Source organism: Geospiza fortis, unplaced genomic scaffold, assembly GCF_000277835.1.
Source record: "Geospiza fortis unplaced genomic scaffold, GeoFor_1.0 scaffold190, whole genome shotgun sequence".
NCBI lineage: Eukaryota > Metazoa > Chordata > Aves > Passeriformes > Thraupidae > Geospiza > Geospiza fortis.
Window position 1 is genome coordinate 211,700 of NW_005054328.1, and position 13,821 is coordinate 225,520.

Genomic DNA, 13,821 nt, shown 5'->3' on the forward strand with positions numbered 1-13,821 from the left:
GGGAGTGGGTTTATCCCGCTGCCGGCGGCACGGGGAGGGTGCGGGGAACGCGGGGTGTGGGTAGGTGCCATGTTTGGAAACCAGATCCTCACAGCCTCTTTTGAACCTTTTCCCTCACCCCCTCGTCCCTGCCAAGCATCGCATGTGATCACATTTTTTAGCCTCCTCCGTCAGTCGGAGGCTTCAAACGTAACGTTGCTGAATCGCCTACTGCGAGTGATGAGAATAAACAGATTGGAGTCGTGGCCTGTGGAGGAGAATCACGGTTCCTCCTCTTGTGACAGCCCGTCAGGCCTGCTCGCTCCGGGCGGGAGGTGGTGGGAGAGGTGGCTGGAGCAGTGCGAGCCTCTGACGCCACGCAGACCCTCCGTGCCACAGGAGGTGTATCCTTACCTCACTGCCGCCTGCTTGCGTGCACCTGTGCTCGGAAGGGATGCGCCGAAGGGGTGACGTGATCTGGGTGTTTCTTTGGGCTGCATCGGAAATACCCACCTGAGCCATGCGGGTGCCAGCGCGTCCCCACGCCTGGGGACCCAACCCCTCAGGCTCCCGACTTCGGCCCCGTACGCCGTGCGTGGTGAAGCTGGGACAGCGTTTTTAGTACAGTGTTGTCCCTGTCCCTTCCTATTCGTTCTTGATTCTGATTTGTACAGGGGCTACTAGAGATCCGTGCAATGGTGGGTACTGAGGCCCAGCTGCCCGCGCTGTACTGGCTGGGGGCTGTCCGGGACTGTGGTGCTTGGATCTCAGTTCGAGACGAAGAGTTCAGTTTGCTGTTGCAGTTCATTGTGCTTGGGGTGTGGCTACCCTTGGAGGTGGGGTGATTGGAATGAGAAATGTTCTGTGGGAATGCATTGTGTTAGTCACTCTGGGGAAAATTGAGTGAAGGATCCCTCCTCAGTTTCTATTAATCAGAAAAAAATTGAATAAAGGAATAACTCAAAGGCTCTAAACTATATGTATCCTTCTGTTCCTTGTCCTTCAGCACAGCTACTTCTCTACAAATATTTAGCTTTTATTCTATGAAGAAGATTACTGGTTTTGTGATGGTGTTGTAGAGGAATACTGTAAATCTTACAGTGGGTTTCCATTCCTCAGCCCTACTTTTCTTAACATTGGGTAGAGAATAAATTTTCCTCCTTTTTTCACTCCCCCCCATTTTTTTCTTTTTCTTTTTTTTTTCTTTTACATTGGTGTTTCTGAATTCTGGACTGAAACTTCCTTTCCTATGAGATTATGGGAATCTTCAGCAGTTTCACTAAATGAACTTAGGACGCTTAAAATATAATTTTTAGAAGAGGGTGAAAATGGTGCTTTGTGAATTCAACTAGAAATTATATTATTTTCAAGGGTTTGTAAAACCCAAATTTCAAAGTCTATTTCCCTACAAAAGTTCTTTCAAATAATGAAAATAACAATGTATACTCTCCATTGGCCTGAGAAATTGTGATTTCAAATAGATTTCTGTCATTATTTCAAGAGCCAGAAATTAAGGGAAAATACATTGGAAAACTTAGAAACCTGTATACTCGTTTTAGCTATATTATTAGTTTGTAAAAATCAAGTCACAGCATATATTTTTTAATGGGTTATGATTCAACTCTTAGAGAGAGCCACTAGATTTTCTGAGGTGATTTGCCTTTTTGGTATGCTGAGCACTTACTTTCTTTTTGGGATAAGTTTTACACACCTTTCCATGGAGTAACTCTTTTTAAGACTGGAAATTTGACAAGAATTTGCTTCCATAATTTTATAATGAGTTATTACAAATATACAGCAGCGCTATCAGATGACACAGCTGTATTATAAAAGTCAGATATCACCACCACCCCTTCCTATTATCTTTGTTAAAAGATTTTCTGATTATCCAAATGTCTCAACAAAACTGCCACCAGTTTTCATTAAAACCACCTGGTGGAGAAATGTTTCCATCTGTAACACCCACATGCAAATCTGTAATTTTCCCTGAAAGTGAAGCTGAGAATCAGTGCTGCAAACTAGGCTACCTTCAATCCTGAGCTGATCAGAGGCCGGATATGTGCTGTCTCATGAATCATAAGGGCTAAAAAGGGTGCAGCATTTCTCTCCTGTTCTGGATGTCCTGATAGCAATGAAAGTTTCTAAAACAGTACTTGTAATTTTCCTTTCCAGCACTCCCCATAGCAGAAAACAATAGGAAGAAATAGTGGTTAAATGACTATATTCTTCACACAGTGGTGATAAAATTGTGGATCCAGGGGAATTTGAAGTGCTTGTATGAGTGGACTATATGGATTTCAGGAGAAGTGGAAGCAGCTAGGGTGATCGGTAGAGGCTGTGTCCCTCTCCTTTGGGTCGGTACCTCTCTGTTTTCCTGACCCCTGTTTCTGACTGAGCTAAAAGCCTCCTTGGAAGCCCTCTCTGCCAGTTCATGCTGACATCAGCGTGCCAGCCGTGAGCAGGGTGCCCTACAGGGGCTGTGGGCACTGAGCTGCTTTCACTGCCTGTGCTGGAGCATTACAAACACATCCTTCCCTCTGAGACCACCTGCTCGCTGCTTTCCAGGAACTTGCCCTATCTGTCAGTTTGTTGGTCTGCTGAGTTTCCTTCAGTTTCCTTCCTAACAGAGCTTGTCACCCCCCTAGGATAAAGATGTACATCTTATACTGGCCACAGTGACTTTCTTTTTCTAGACACACCTGGTCAGTGGCAGGAACCTTGTCTTCCCTGCATACTTCTGATATCAGATTTCACACTGCTGTGGGTGGTGTTTGTGGAAGAGGAACTCTTTGCTGTCCTATGACTTGTTGAATACCATGGAGTAATGTGTTAAGGAGTTTGGGCTTTTCTGAAAGTTCCTTCTTTGGCATGTTTTACGAACAGGTGTTCCTTGGCTTGAGGAACACTTTGCCATTAACTGATTGCCTTGAAATTACCTTCACATTCAAAGGCAAGTTCTGCATTCCTTCTGTAACAGGGACAGTGTCACTAGGTATTCCTGGGACCATATCCATGCCTTCATTCAGTGAACTGTGATCCCAGTCTTTTGCATGGCACCGAAGACTCAAATCCAAATAAACACTTCGATGCTTGCCAGGCACTAAGTAGAAACTGAAACCTCTTCAGTGCAGTCTCACAGTCTGGGAGTAGGAATCAGGTCTTCTATCTCATCTTGGAGCTTCAGAGCTTTGTGTTTTGTTCCTCTGTGGCTGGGAGAGCATCACTTTCCTGTTTGCCGCACCTTTGAAAACTGCATGGAGAGCAGTCCATTGGGTAGATGGGGCTTTACCATGGTATGCTCAACTCTCATCCACTCTTGTTTCACTGTTTCACACTGACTTTGCCAGATTTTGTGCATATCTCTGAAGACTGTAATCTCTGTTATCTCTTTTAATGGTTCTTGGCCTTAGACACCCAAGCTTTTGCTTTTTTTGTATGAATAAATGTTTGCATAGAACAGTAGTAAAATGGCCTCCTCTGCAGACTAATTCACATGGGAGGCATTTTTCCTGTTTTACTTGTTAGATACTCCTGTAGCTGGAAGGGAGGAATTTCATGTTGAGTGGCTGATGTCTAGCCTGAAGTCCAGATATTGCCCAACAGGTGACTGATGTGACTAAAAAATTGTGAAGAAGCATGAAAGGGTAAGTTTTCAATGAGACTGAAGAGCAAAACAAACCATCATTTGCAAAAGTGTGTATGTGTGTAAAATTGAAAGAAAAAATAGTTTGAAGATTTAGAGTGTACATTTAAGCACTAGATAGCCTGAGACAACTACTTTGCTTGTGGGTATAAGGTGCTTTGAACTGAAAAAAAACACAGTTATGTACAGCAAAGTGCAATCACAGAGAAATCACAGAATTATATATATGTGTGTACTTAAGATGAAGTTTGCTTATATGTAGTTGTGTGCCTTATCTCATTGGGTTAGGCAACTACCAAGTGGAAACTATGGCAGCTGAGAACACAGCCAGTTGAGTTCCAGTTCTGTTCAAATTTTGGCCAGTAATTAGGAAATGGTTCCTAGTTACCGTGGCATTCATTTGCTGGAGCAAACTTAAGAAGGGGTAAAAGCTCTTGCTAAGCTTCTGATGGGACATAAGAAGGCTGTGAGATTGTTGGCTGAGGTAGTGGCAGTAGTAGGAAAGTTAACTAGGACACAGGAGTTTAGTAGTTTTGTAGTTTTGTAACTAACTGAGTAGCTTCAGTAGAAGGGTAGCATGTACTTGGAATCTTCCCATTTTAAAAGTTATCTCAGGATTTTTCATGGCAGTTAATAATTAGGGGAAAATTGATGCTAACACCCTATTTTGACCACCTAGTATGGTACACAAGCATAATTTTAATAAAACTCAAATCTCTGGAATCAACAGGGATATTGCAGCTGCTCATCTTTCAGGGCTGCCAAATCGTGGTCACTTGCAGTTGATGAGAATATCTGTTTCAGGGTTTGCAAAGTAACTTCTCTGTAATTCCCTTGGGGCACCTGGAAGCTTCCAGCCTTCACTAGTGTTTAACTGAAGATTAACCAATGACCAGGAGGCTTGTGCTCTCAACCAGTTTTCTGGAGACCGTGTCTTTCCTTCTCCCTTTCTAGCTCTTGGACCTCACCTAACATGGTCAGAAAACATTGAATACTGCTCAAAGGGGCAGCTGCTGCCATCCTCATTTTGTATAGTACCTACGGGGAACAGGAGGAAGTATGGTTCCAAGACCTTCTTAGCCTGGATGCTGTAAGTCCCCGGTAATAATTGCTCTTCCATAAACAGCAGGGAAGGAAGAAGTAGGATCATTCTTCCTCCTTTCGGTTGAAACTGGGCCACTTTCCAGAAATAAAAGTGAGAGTGAGGGGGCCATCTTGAGGAAGTCTGGCTTTATCTTATCTTTAGATTGAAAGGTCGAAAGCCTATCTTTAATTCCACTGAGGAACAATGGAGGAATTGAGAGTTCTGGGAACTGGTTGTGCATTTGGCACCAAGGAATTAAAGGATGAAATAGATAAACAATACCAAGACTCTCTCCTCTGATTCAGCCTCACTCTTATTTATTCTTTCCATGGCTGCATAAATCTCACTTTCTCTGCAGCGGAGCAGGAGGAATGGAGGCTTCTGCTTGAGAGCCTTTATTTCTTCCTTTGTACTTAAAGCAGTTTGGAACTGCCATGTTTCAGACCCTATAGTGGTGTAGAGAGCAGAGTGCAGGTTGCTTACTGTGTGCATGGGTATTTTAAGCTCCTCAAATCACCCAGAAAGACTGTTCAAATATTACCTTGCACCTCTTCCTGGCGGTGCCAACTCTGATCCTTACACTCGAGTGTACAAATCCACGATGAAACAATTTTACTTCTGGAGATTGTCTGGTACAGCCCCCTACTGAGTGCAGGGCCACCTGCAGCAGGTAGCCTGGGACCAAGTGCAGGTGGCTTTGGAGTGTCTCCCAGGATGGAGACTCCACAAGCTCTCTGGACAGTCTTTTCCAGTGTTCAGCTACCTTCACAGTAAGAATTCAGATGGAACTTCCCAGGTTTCAGTTTGTGTCTGTTGCTTCTCGTCCAGTCACTGGGCAAGTCTGGGAAGAGTTTGGCTGTGTCTGCTTTAGTCCTCCCCACTAGGAATTTACACATGTAAAAATTCTTCTGGGTCGTCTTTCCTCAGGCTGGACAGACCCACTCTCTCAGCTTTTCCTCATGTGATGTGCTCCTGTCCCTTGTCTGTATTTATGACTCCTTGGTGCACTGGCTCTAGCATGTCTTTCTTATATTGAGGAGCCTAGAAGTAGATTTATCATCCAGACGTGGCAGAAAGCAAAGATCATCACTTTCAGTCCAGGACAGCCCAGGATGGCATTGGCCTTCTTTGCTGCAAGTGTGTGTTGCTGGCTCACGTTCAGCTTGGTGTTGACCAGGAATTCTCAGTTGCTTCTCTGCAGAGCTTCTTTCCAGCTGGTTGCCTCCCTGGGATTTTTCTCCTTGTGCAAGACTTGTGCTGGATGGTTTCAGGCTTACAAGAGAGACCAGTATCTAAATATGTTCTCAAATAATTCAGAGAAAGGATTGTCTTAGTCACTCCCCACCCTTTCCTCTTTACTGCCCAAGGCCTTTGCTCAGAGAGGACAAGAGAGAATTTGAACAGTGCAGAAACTGTTGTGGCCTTTTGGCCAATGGAAGCATCAGAAAGAATTTAACAACATTTGAAGCTTCAGGTTTTCATCAGTCTGAGAGGGCACGTATGGCCATAAATATGTTTTGATAAAGCAGACAACTTGTGGTGACCTCAGAATTGCAAAGAGTGTTTTCATGACTTTGAGGGTATTTCAGAGAATTCATAGTGATTTTTTCACTTGAGGGGGGACTGATCTTTTTAAGGAGACAGGATTTGAAACATATTCAGAATTGAACACAGTCACTAGCAAGGCAATTATGAGGCAGTCATTGACTGATCTACTGGGCAGCCATCTCAGTGCTGAGGAGGAGCAGGAGACTGTCAGCAGACAATAGCAGATTGATAGGCATTTCTTAAAAGCTACAGAAGAACGGGAGGTGATAGGGGATGACAGACAGCAATAAACAATCCTACCATCTTTTAGACACAGGTTTCTGACGGGCAAATGTTGAGCTTTCGGAATGTCTGAGGTGCAAACTGTTGTCCAGAGCTCTTTTCTGGCCCCAGTTGAAGTGGTTTTATTGGAATGCACAGGGCGTTATTGCTGCGCACGCGTCTTCCCACATGATTCTCCACTTGATGCAAGATTCTGCCGGAGCTTCATTGCCAGCTTTGTCTGACATTGCAGAAATACTTTCTAACTAAGAAGTCTGTCATTCTTCAAATTCAGGGCATTATCTGTGCCCTGCAGAAGGGTGAAGACAAAGACTGTGTGAAAAAACATGATCTCTGGGCAGGAACTTCTCAAAGTACAGAGTTGTTATAAACCTTATCTTAAAAGGAATTATGTAGAAGAGGCTTCTTCTTAGAGGGGGAGGGTACTATCCTGATGTTTATTTTTCTGGAAGATAGCAGAGGGAGAACAGCATTAAGAGAGATTTGAAATTCTCAGTCTCGTCAATACCCTTTTATTTCTGAAGACTCATACAAAGAATCTTTTGCATCCTTGGGTAGGAAAGCATCTCACAAAGATGTAGCGTGCTTCCTTCATCAAGCAGTTACTAAGCATTTTAAGACTTGAGATTAATGCCTTAAGAAAAGGCTATTTAAAAATCCTTCTGCCCTTGTATTCAAGCTTGTTGAAATGCAGGCATTATTGAAGGTGGAAAATGACAAAACTGAAATTCTGTTTTGGGTTGCCAATAGTTAGAGCCAATTATAATTTCTAGCTCATTTTACCTTCTCCTTCGCTCTACCCACTGGTGGCTTCTGCATTTGTCTACTCCCCTGGGCCTATCAGTTTTAATTAATAGATGTTAGCATGCAATTATGTTTTAGGGGAAAAAGCTTGCGTGCCTATAGTCTGAATTCAGTTCCCAGCAATGATAAAACATGTAAAAAAATCTTATGTCATTGGTTACAAACACAGAGTGAGTAGTTTCATTCTGCTTTTTGAAAATACTTGCATAAATTTACAATTAACGAAATTATTTACACCTCACCAGATTTAGACCTCTGTATGATTTGCCTCAGTCAAATCCAGGTATTAGATCTGTAAGGATGCAGATACCTTATCAGATATCTCTATCTGTCAAGAATTACTGTTGTTTTACCCCTTATTTTATACTTCATAGATATGGCAAAATATTATGCAATGTTTATAGTGTAGTTTAGTTTGGGAATCTAGACAGTAAATTTTAGTCAGACTTACTTTTGATATTCACAACAAGCAGCAGAAAATAATACAAATATGAGTCTGATTTAATGGTTTCTTAGATAAGACAATTGATAGGATAGCGTTGTAGTTCTTTGTACTTAGAACTGAAGTAATGATCTTCAAAATTTGATTGCATGTCAGATACTTATGTCCAGAGACTTTTAAGCAAGAAAGCCATGTTCCAAATATATTTTTTGGCACTGTTACAGAGGCAAGAAGAGCTAGTTGCAATTTTCAGAATAATGACACACAAAACTGTTCATACAGTTGCCACTTCAGAGTCATGACGAGACGCAGCATGATGAGTAGCTGTTTCCAGACAGTTCTGGATTGAATTAGAACACCTATTTAGGTAAAAATTTCAGAGTTTCTTCACATTTTGTGTGTCTCATTTTCAAAGTTAGGACTTTGTACACTTTGCCTCTGGTAAGCACTGTTCATACTATTGAAGATAAGGGAATGTACCTGTCTGTATATGGAGTTTTTTCAGATATCTGTAATGAAAACATAGTGTTAGAAATCTCCTAATGTTTTCATCTGTCTTTCCCATTTTAAGGCCTCCTGGAGTCACTGAAGAGCAGTATATGCCCTGAGAGTTGCTTTTTGATCAGGGATGAGCCCAACAGATAGAGCTACACTTCTTAGTGATGACTGTGGTGGATTTAGCAAATTAACTGTTTCAAATAATGAGGATCTGAGGTGTAACCAAAAAATAATTTTCTGTGTATTTTGGGCTTTAGATAAACACTAACTTCTGGTGAATTTCTAGAATGCTTATTTAAATGCCTTGTTTCAGAATGCAGTTATTTGAAGATCCTAAATTGAGAATTACTTTTCAAACTTCATTATGTGAAATTTACTGGGACATTGGTCATGAAAGGAGCACAGCCCAACAACACTATTTTAGTGTAAGTGCTATTATATTGCAGGGTACTACTTTTAGCAAGAAGCAGATCACTCTATTTGTTCTGAAAATTGCTAATGGAAGTCTTCACACGCTTGAACGACCCAAGTGTGAAGAGTCTTCTCAAGTGTTTCTCTAGGTTACCAATACTGCATACTCTGAATTGATCAAAGTATTTATGTATCCAAAACTCTGTCTACATCTTATTCTAGCAGGTCTAATAAAAGAGCATACATTTTTTTGAACTTTGTTTGGACTGTGAGCTTAGCGAGCACTAAGAATCTTGTAGCCACTGCTCAGGAAGATTTTGCCTGCATTTTTGTAAAATATATATTAATTTAAAAGTCTTTGAATATACTGTGAAGAGTTCAAAATCATATCCATAAACTAGGATCCAACTTCTATTGATACATCATTCTGTATTCCCTTCCCAGATACTTAGAAAATCTGTGGTCCTACACTATACAAACTATCCAAAGTTTTCACCGTGAACTGCTTACATCTGTGGTTATTAATCATGTTAAAGATTAAATATTTACTAATAGGATTTTGCAAGAAATTACAGTGAAGCAGTTTATGTAAGAAAAGGCCAATCTGGGAGCTGAATGATTGAATATGTTTACTTGTGTTTTGTGCCTTGATTTTTTAGTGTAACTGTTTTCTTTTAGTGATTCCATTGGTCTGAGAAAAAGCATCAAGACCTATGCAAAACCACATGTAATAACTGTCTGAGCTTTCTCATCTGTTGCTTTGCACAATTTCTTTAGCACTTGCAAATTCTAAGAAAGCAGAGTATTTTTAAATTTATATTCATTATTCTCTACATTTTTAATTAGCCTTGTATATGAAGTTATAATCAAAGTAAAGTCATTGCACTTTTGCTTATTTGTAGTCTTAACTTTAGAATCATTTTGACATTTGACATCAAGAGAATAAATTTCGTACTGATTAAATGATACTGCATGGATTTATATGAAAAATGTGAAAGCTTGAGCAGTAAAATAATGTGAAAAAGCTATAAGTATTTTAGTTAATTTTAGTGATAAGTCTCCTTGGTACTTGTTATTTATTGCAGAAAGTTTGACATTGCATGACAAACTTCAGCTGTACAGTTTAGTGTTCTGCTGGTCATGTGTTTTTAGCTGTAGACATGGAACATGAAGGCAGTTGTTTGATGGAGCACATGGAGCATAAGCTGAGGCAGTTTGGAAGAAAGGACAGAATTTATAGGGCTCTAGATCATCCTAGGTTAACTCTATTGATTTTGGCCCGGGATGCTACCTGCAAAGTGTCAGGGTAATGGGTTTGCATTTTATGGATGAGAATTAAAAGAGGTTTTATATGTGTATATGTGCTTGTGCCTAAGAATATGGAACTAGGCTGTAGAGAAATATGTACAAGTTGCTTTATGGACTTTAATTGCAACATTATGTTGCTTAGTGTTGCTGTAAACATGTGGAGTACATTAGTGAAAGTTGTTAAAGAGCTGAAAGTTGGACAGTTTTGCTTGCAGTCATATCTTAAGGACGAGTGACACTGTTGCTGCCATGGACCAGCAAAACATATTTCTGTGGCCCTGTGTCTCCGCTGAGTTTATTACCTGTGGTGACTCTCTGACTAGAACAAGTCTCACTGGAAGCACATCTGGTAACTGAAGTAAAACCAAAGAGTTCTTCAGTCTGTTGAAATGGGATACCCTTGTATAAATCTTGTGTTTTGCAGGCCGAAGCACATTTTACTCAAATGCTTCCAGTAATTGTTCAGTTACACTCCAAGCCTTACATAGAAAGTAAACCTAAGAAAAGTGAAACCAAGGCATGGCTACCTGCTTTTCTGAAAAAAAAAACCAACCAAACAAAAAAACCAAGACCAAACAAACAAAAACTCCAAACAAAAAACCACCCCACTTTATTTATCACTGTTTGGAAGTGTATCGGTATTTTTAAATTACTTTGTGTTCTGCATACCCCTAACTTCCTGCAGTCTTAATAGTGTATTTTGTTTTCCTTGTGTTTCTCCAAGAAGATTTTTTTCAATATACTCACAGAAAGGAACTGTATTTACTCGAAGGTGGAAATTGCAGAATTATATCAATTGATTCTGCTAGTATATATGTAAAAAGTGTGTAAATTCCTTATGAGATTAAATGCACAGTACATTTTTCTTGTATTTCAGAGCAAAATTAGATATTGATTTTTTGATGAGAAATCTATTCTAAGAATATAGAACCTCACTAATATATTATGATTCTTGTATTTTGTGTTTTTAAATGATATTATATTGATTGTTGTTTTTAAATTTAAAAGCTCTCACTTTTTCAAGCAAAATATTTTCATAATTTATCTTGCAAAGGGTTTTTATATCTTCATTAGCTTAAAACAAAACATCGCCCCTTAAAAAGGTATTTTTCAAACAATTATCCACTCACTATAAAAAATCTATCAAGTTCTTGGGAGTCAACTGCTCAGTTCAGGGATTCAGAAGGAATTTACAGGTTTGTTCACTTGTAACCTCCCTTTTTCTGGTGGGCCTGTTTCAAGTTCTAAGCTTGTCCCTGTCTGAGCAGGTTTAAGCAGCTCATGTAGAAAAGGAGCTGGGGACTTCTGGTTACATGGATGGTGAGACAATGCTCTATCTTTCATTCAGCCAAGGTGATCTGATTCTTTCTTTCTTGGTTTTTGCTCTGTATGGGATCAAAGGGAAAAACCTGAGATTTTGGTGATGTAAAGTAAAATTAATGACGTGAACAATATGAGGGAAGAGCCTTGAGGAGAACAGCAGCAACAGGAATGCTCCTTGTTATAAAGGGGATTTGCCCTCTTAGTTTTTTACAGGGTTTGTAGTTTGGGAGTGCTTTCAGCTCTATCCTTGAAAAATTAATGTTTGTGGGTTTTTTTTCTGCCTGCATATAAGTGTTTGCCATATTTCTCTGAAACCAAGATGTGGACAGAGTGATTAATGGTTTTTGTCCCATTCTGTTTAGATTACTGCAAGGCATTGTACTGGGATTAGCCTTGAAACTTCCTGTTGATCTCATATTGTACCTTTTTACTTTTCTCTTTGCTTCCTATTACTTCTAATCTTAAAACAAAGCTTTCCTTCCCGTGTACTGGTAGACTAAGACCACAGAAGAAAGCCTTATTTAAAGTAGAAAAGGCAGGTAACTTCCACATACAGCTCTAGTGAAGAAGACCTAAATTTGAAAGTTTTCTATGAAAGCCAAAGTCTGATGAACTTTCTGTGAGGGCAGGTCACTAGTTATGTGGAAGTTGCAGGGGTGGAAAGGAAGTAGTCCTCCTGGCAATTTACTTAATGGTGTGAAATACCAGGTGTTAAAATTTGAAGACAAGCACTTGCATGTCTGGAATTCATAAATAAACCCAGAAAATCAATAAGTGACTTTGGCAACTGCCACCCTTTTGACTCCTTTGTCAGAGGCCAAGAACTGAATGAACAAGAAAATGAAAAGTGTTTTCCCTGAAGGAAAAGGAAAAGTTCATTTTCCTCCAGGCTAAAGTTGAGGCGACAGAGAGTACTGGAAAGCTTTTATTGCTGTGTGCTCTGCTGGGTTCACTGTGGCTGGATGCTGTGTGGCTACCAAAGCTGCTCTGTTGCTCCCTTCCTCAGCTGGGCAGGGGAGAGAAAATATAATGAAAGGCTTATGGGCCCAGATAAGGGCAAGGGGAGATCACTTAGCAGTTACTGTCATGTGCAAAACGGACTCAGCTTGGGGAAATTAATTTAACTTACTGCCGGTCAGAATCAGAGTAGATTAATGATAAATAAAACCAAATCTTAAAACACCTTCCCCCACTCTTCCCTTCTTACTGGGCTCAACTTCACTCCTGATTTTCTCTATCTTCTCCCTCAGAGCAGCATAGGGATTGGAAATGGGGGCTGCAGTCAGTTTATCACATGTTGTCTCTGCCATTCCTTCTTTTTCAGGGGAGAACTCCTCACAGTCTTCCCCTGCTCCAGTGTGGAACAGATCATCTTGAGTGCCATCATGCAGTGCATGTAGGACAACGAGGGGATCAGGCCCCACCAGCCTGGGATTAGGAAAGGCAGGTCCTGCACGACCAACCTGGTCTCCTTTAATGACCAGGTGACCTGCCTAGTGGATGAAGGAAAGCCTGTGGATGTAGTCTACATGGACTTCTGTAAAGCCATTGACACTGTCTTCCTCTGGAGAAAATGGCAGAGCACATTAGCTAATGTCTGTCTAAGCCCATGGCTTAGACAGGTGACCTCTTATCGGGGTTGTCATGGTTTGATGCTGGCACAATGCCAGTGCCCCCATGAAAATACCTTCTCCCTGGTTTCTGCTGTGAGATGTGACCAGGAATAAGCAAAGCAGGCCTCCACTTAGAAATAAAGAAAAGAAAGCTTTATTAACTACACTACAACTATATATAAAAAGGAACACACACAGGAAAAATGAAAACCCTGCAAATACATTTCCTCCTCCCCCCACCAAATTTCCAATACGTCCATCTCCCAAATCACCGGCTCTCAGTCCATCACCACTCTGTAGATAATCAATTCTCAATTCGTCAAGAGGAGTCCTTCTTGTGCCATGGTGTCCTCTTCCTTTCATGTCTAGTGCTCTCACCACTCTACACGGACCAGAGCTGCTTCTAGGGTTGTCTTTTAAGGATGCTTTGTCCCGATCCAAAAAGGGCACAGTCTCTCCTCTGGGACACCTGTTCCCCCCAAATTTTTTCACCCCCTGGGGCCGAGGGGTACAAACACTGAACCCTCTTGGTTCTGAGGCATTGCCTCCCCCTGGATGCAGTCTCTGTATCACAAGGAACCTGGTTCTGTCCATGGCGATACAAAAAGAGTCCAGTATAAGCCACTCCATCATCTCTTCCCACTAAGATTCTTCTCCATTCTTCCAACATCTCTCTCACTTGCCCAGACCTTCATCACTTGCCCATTTCCTTCTTCATCCTCCACTCCATCTTCCCTCCAGGAAAGGTCAATGCTTTGCAAAATTTTCATTGTCCAAAAAGGGGTTAAAAGCTCCTACAAGCGGCCGGACTTCTTCTCCTCCCCCCTCAGGGGAGGGGAGGGCCTGCCTGATACCTCCCGGTGCTCCCCTCTCTTCTGCCCCCGGG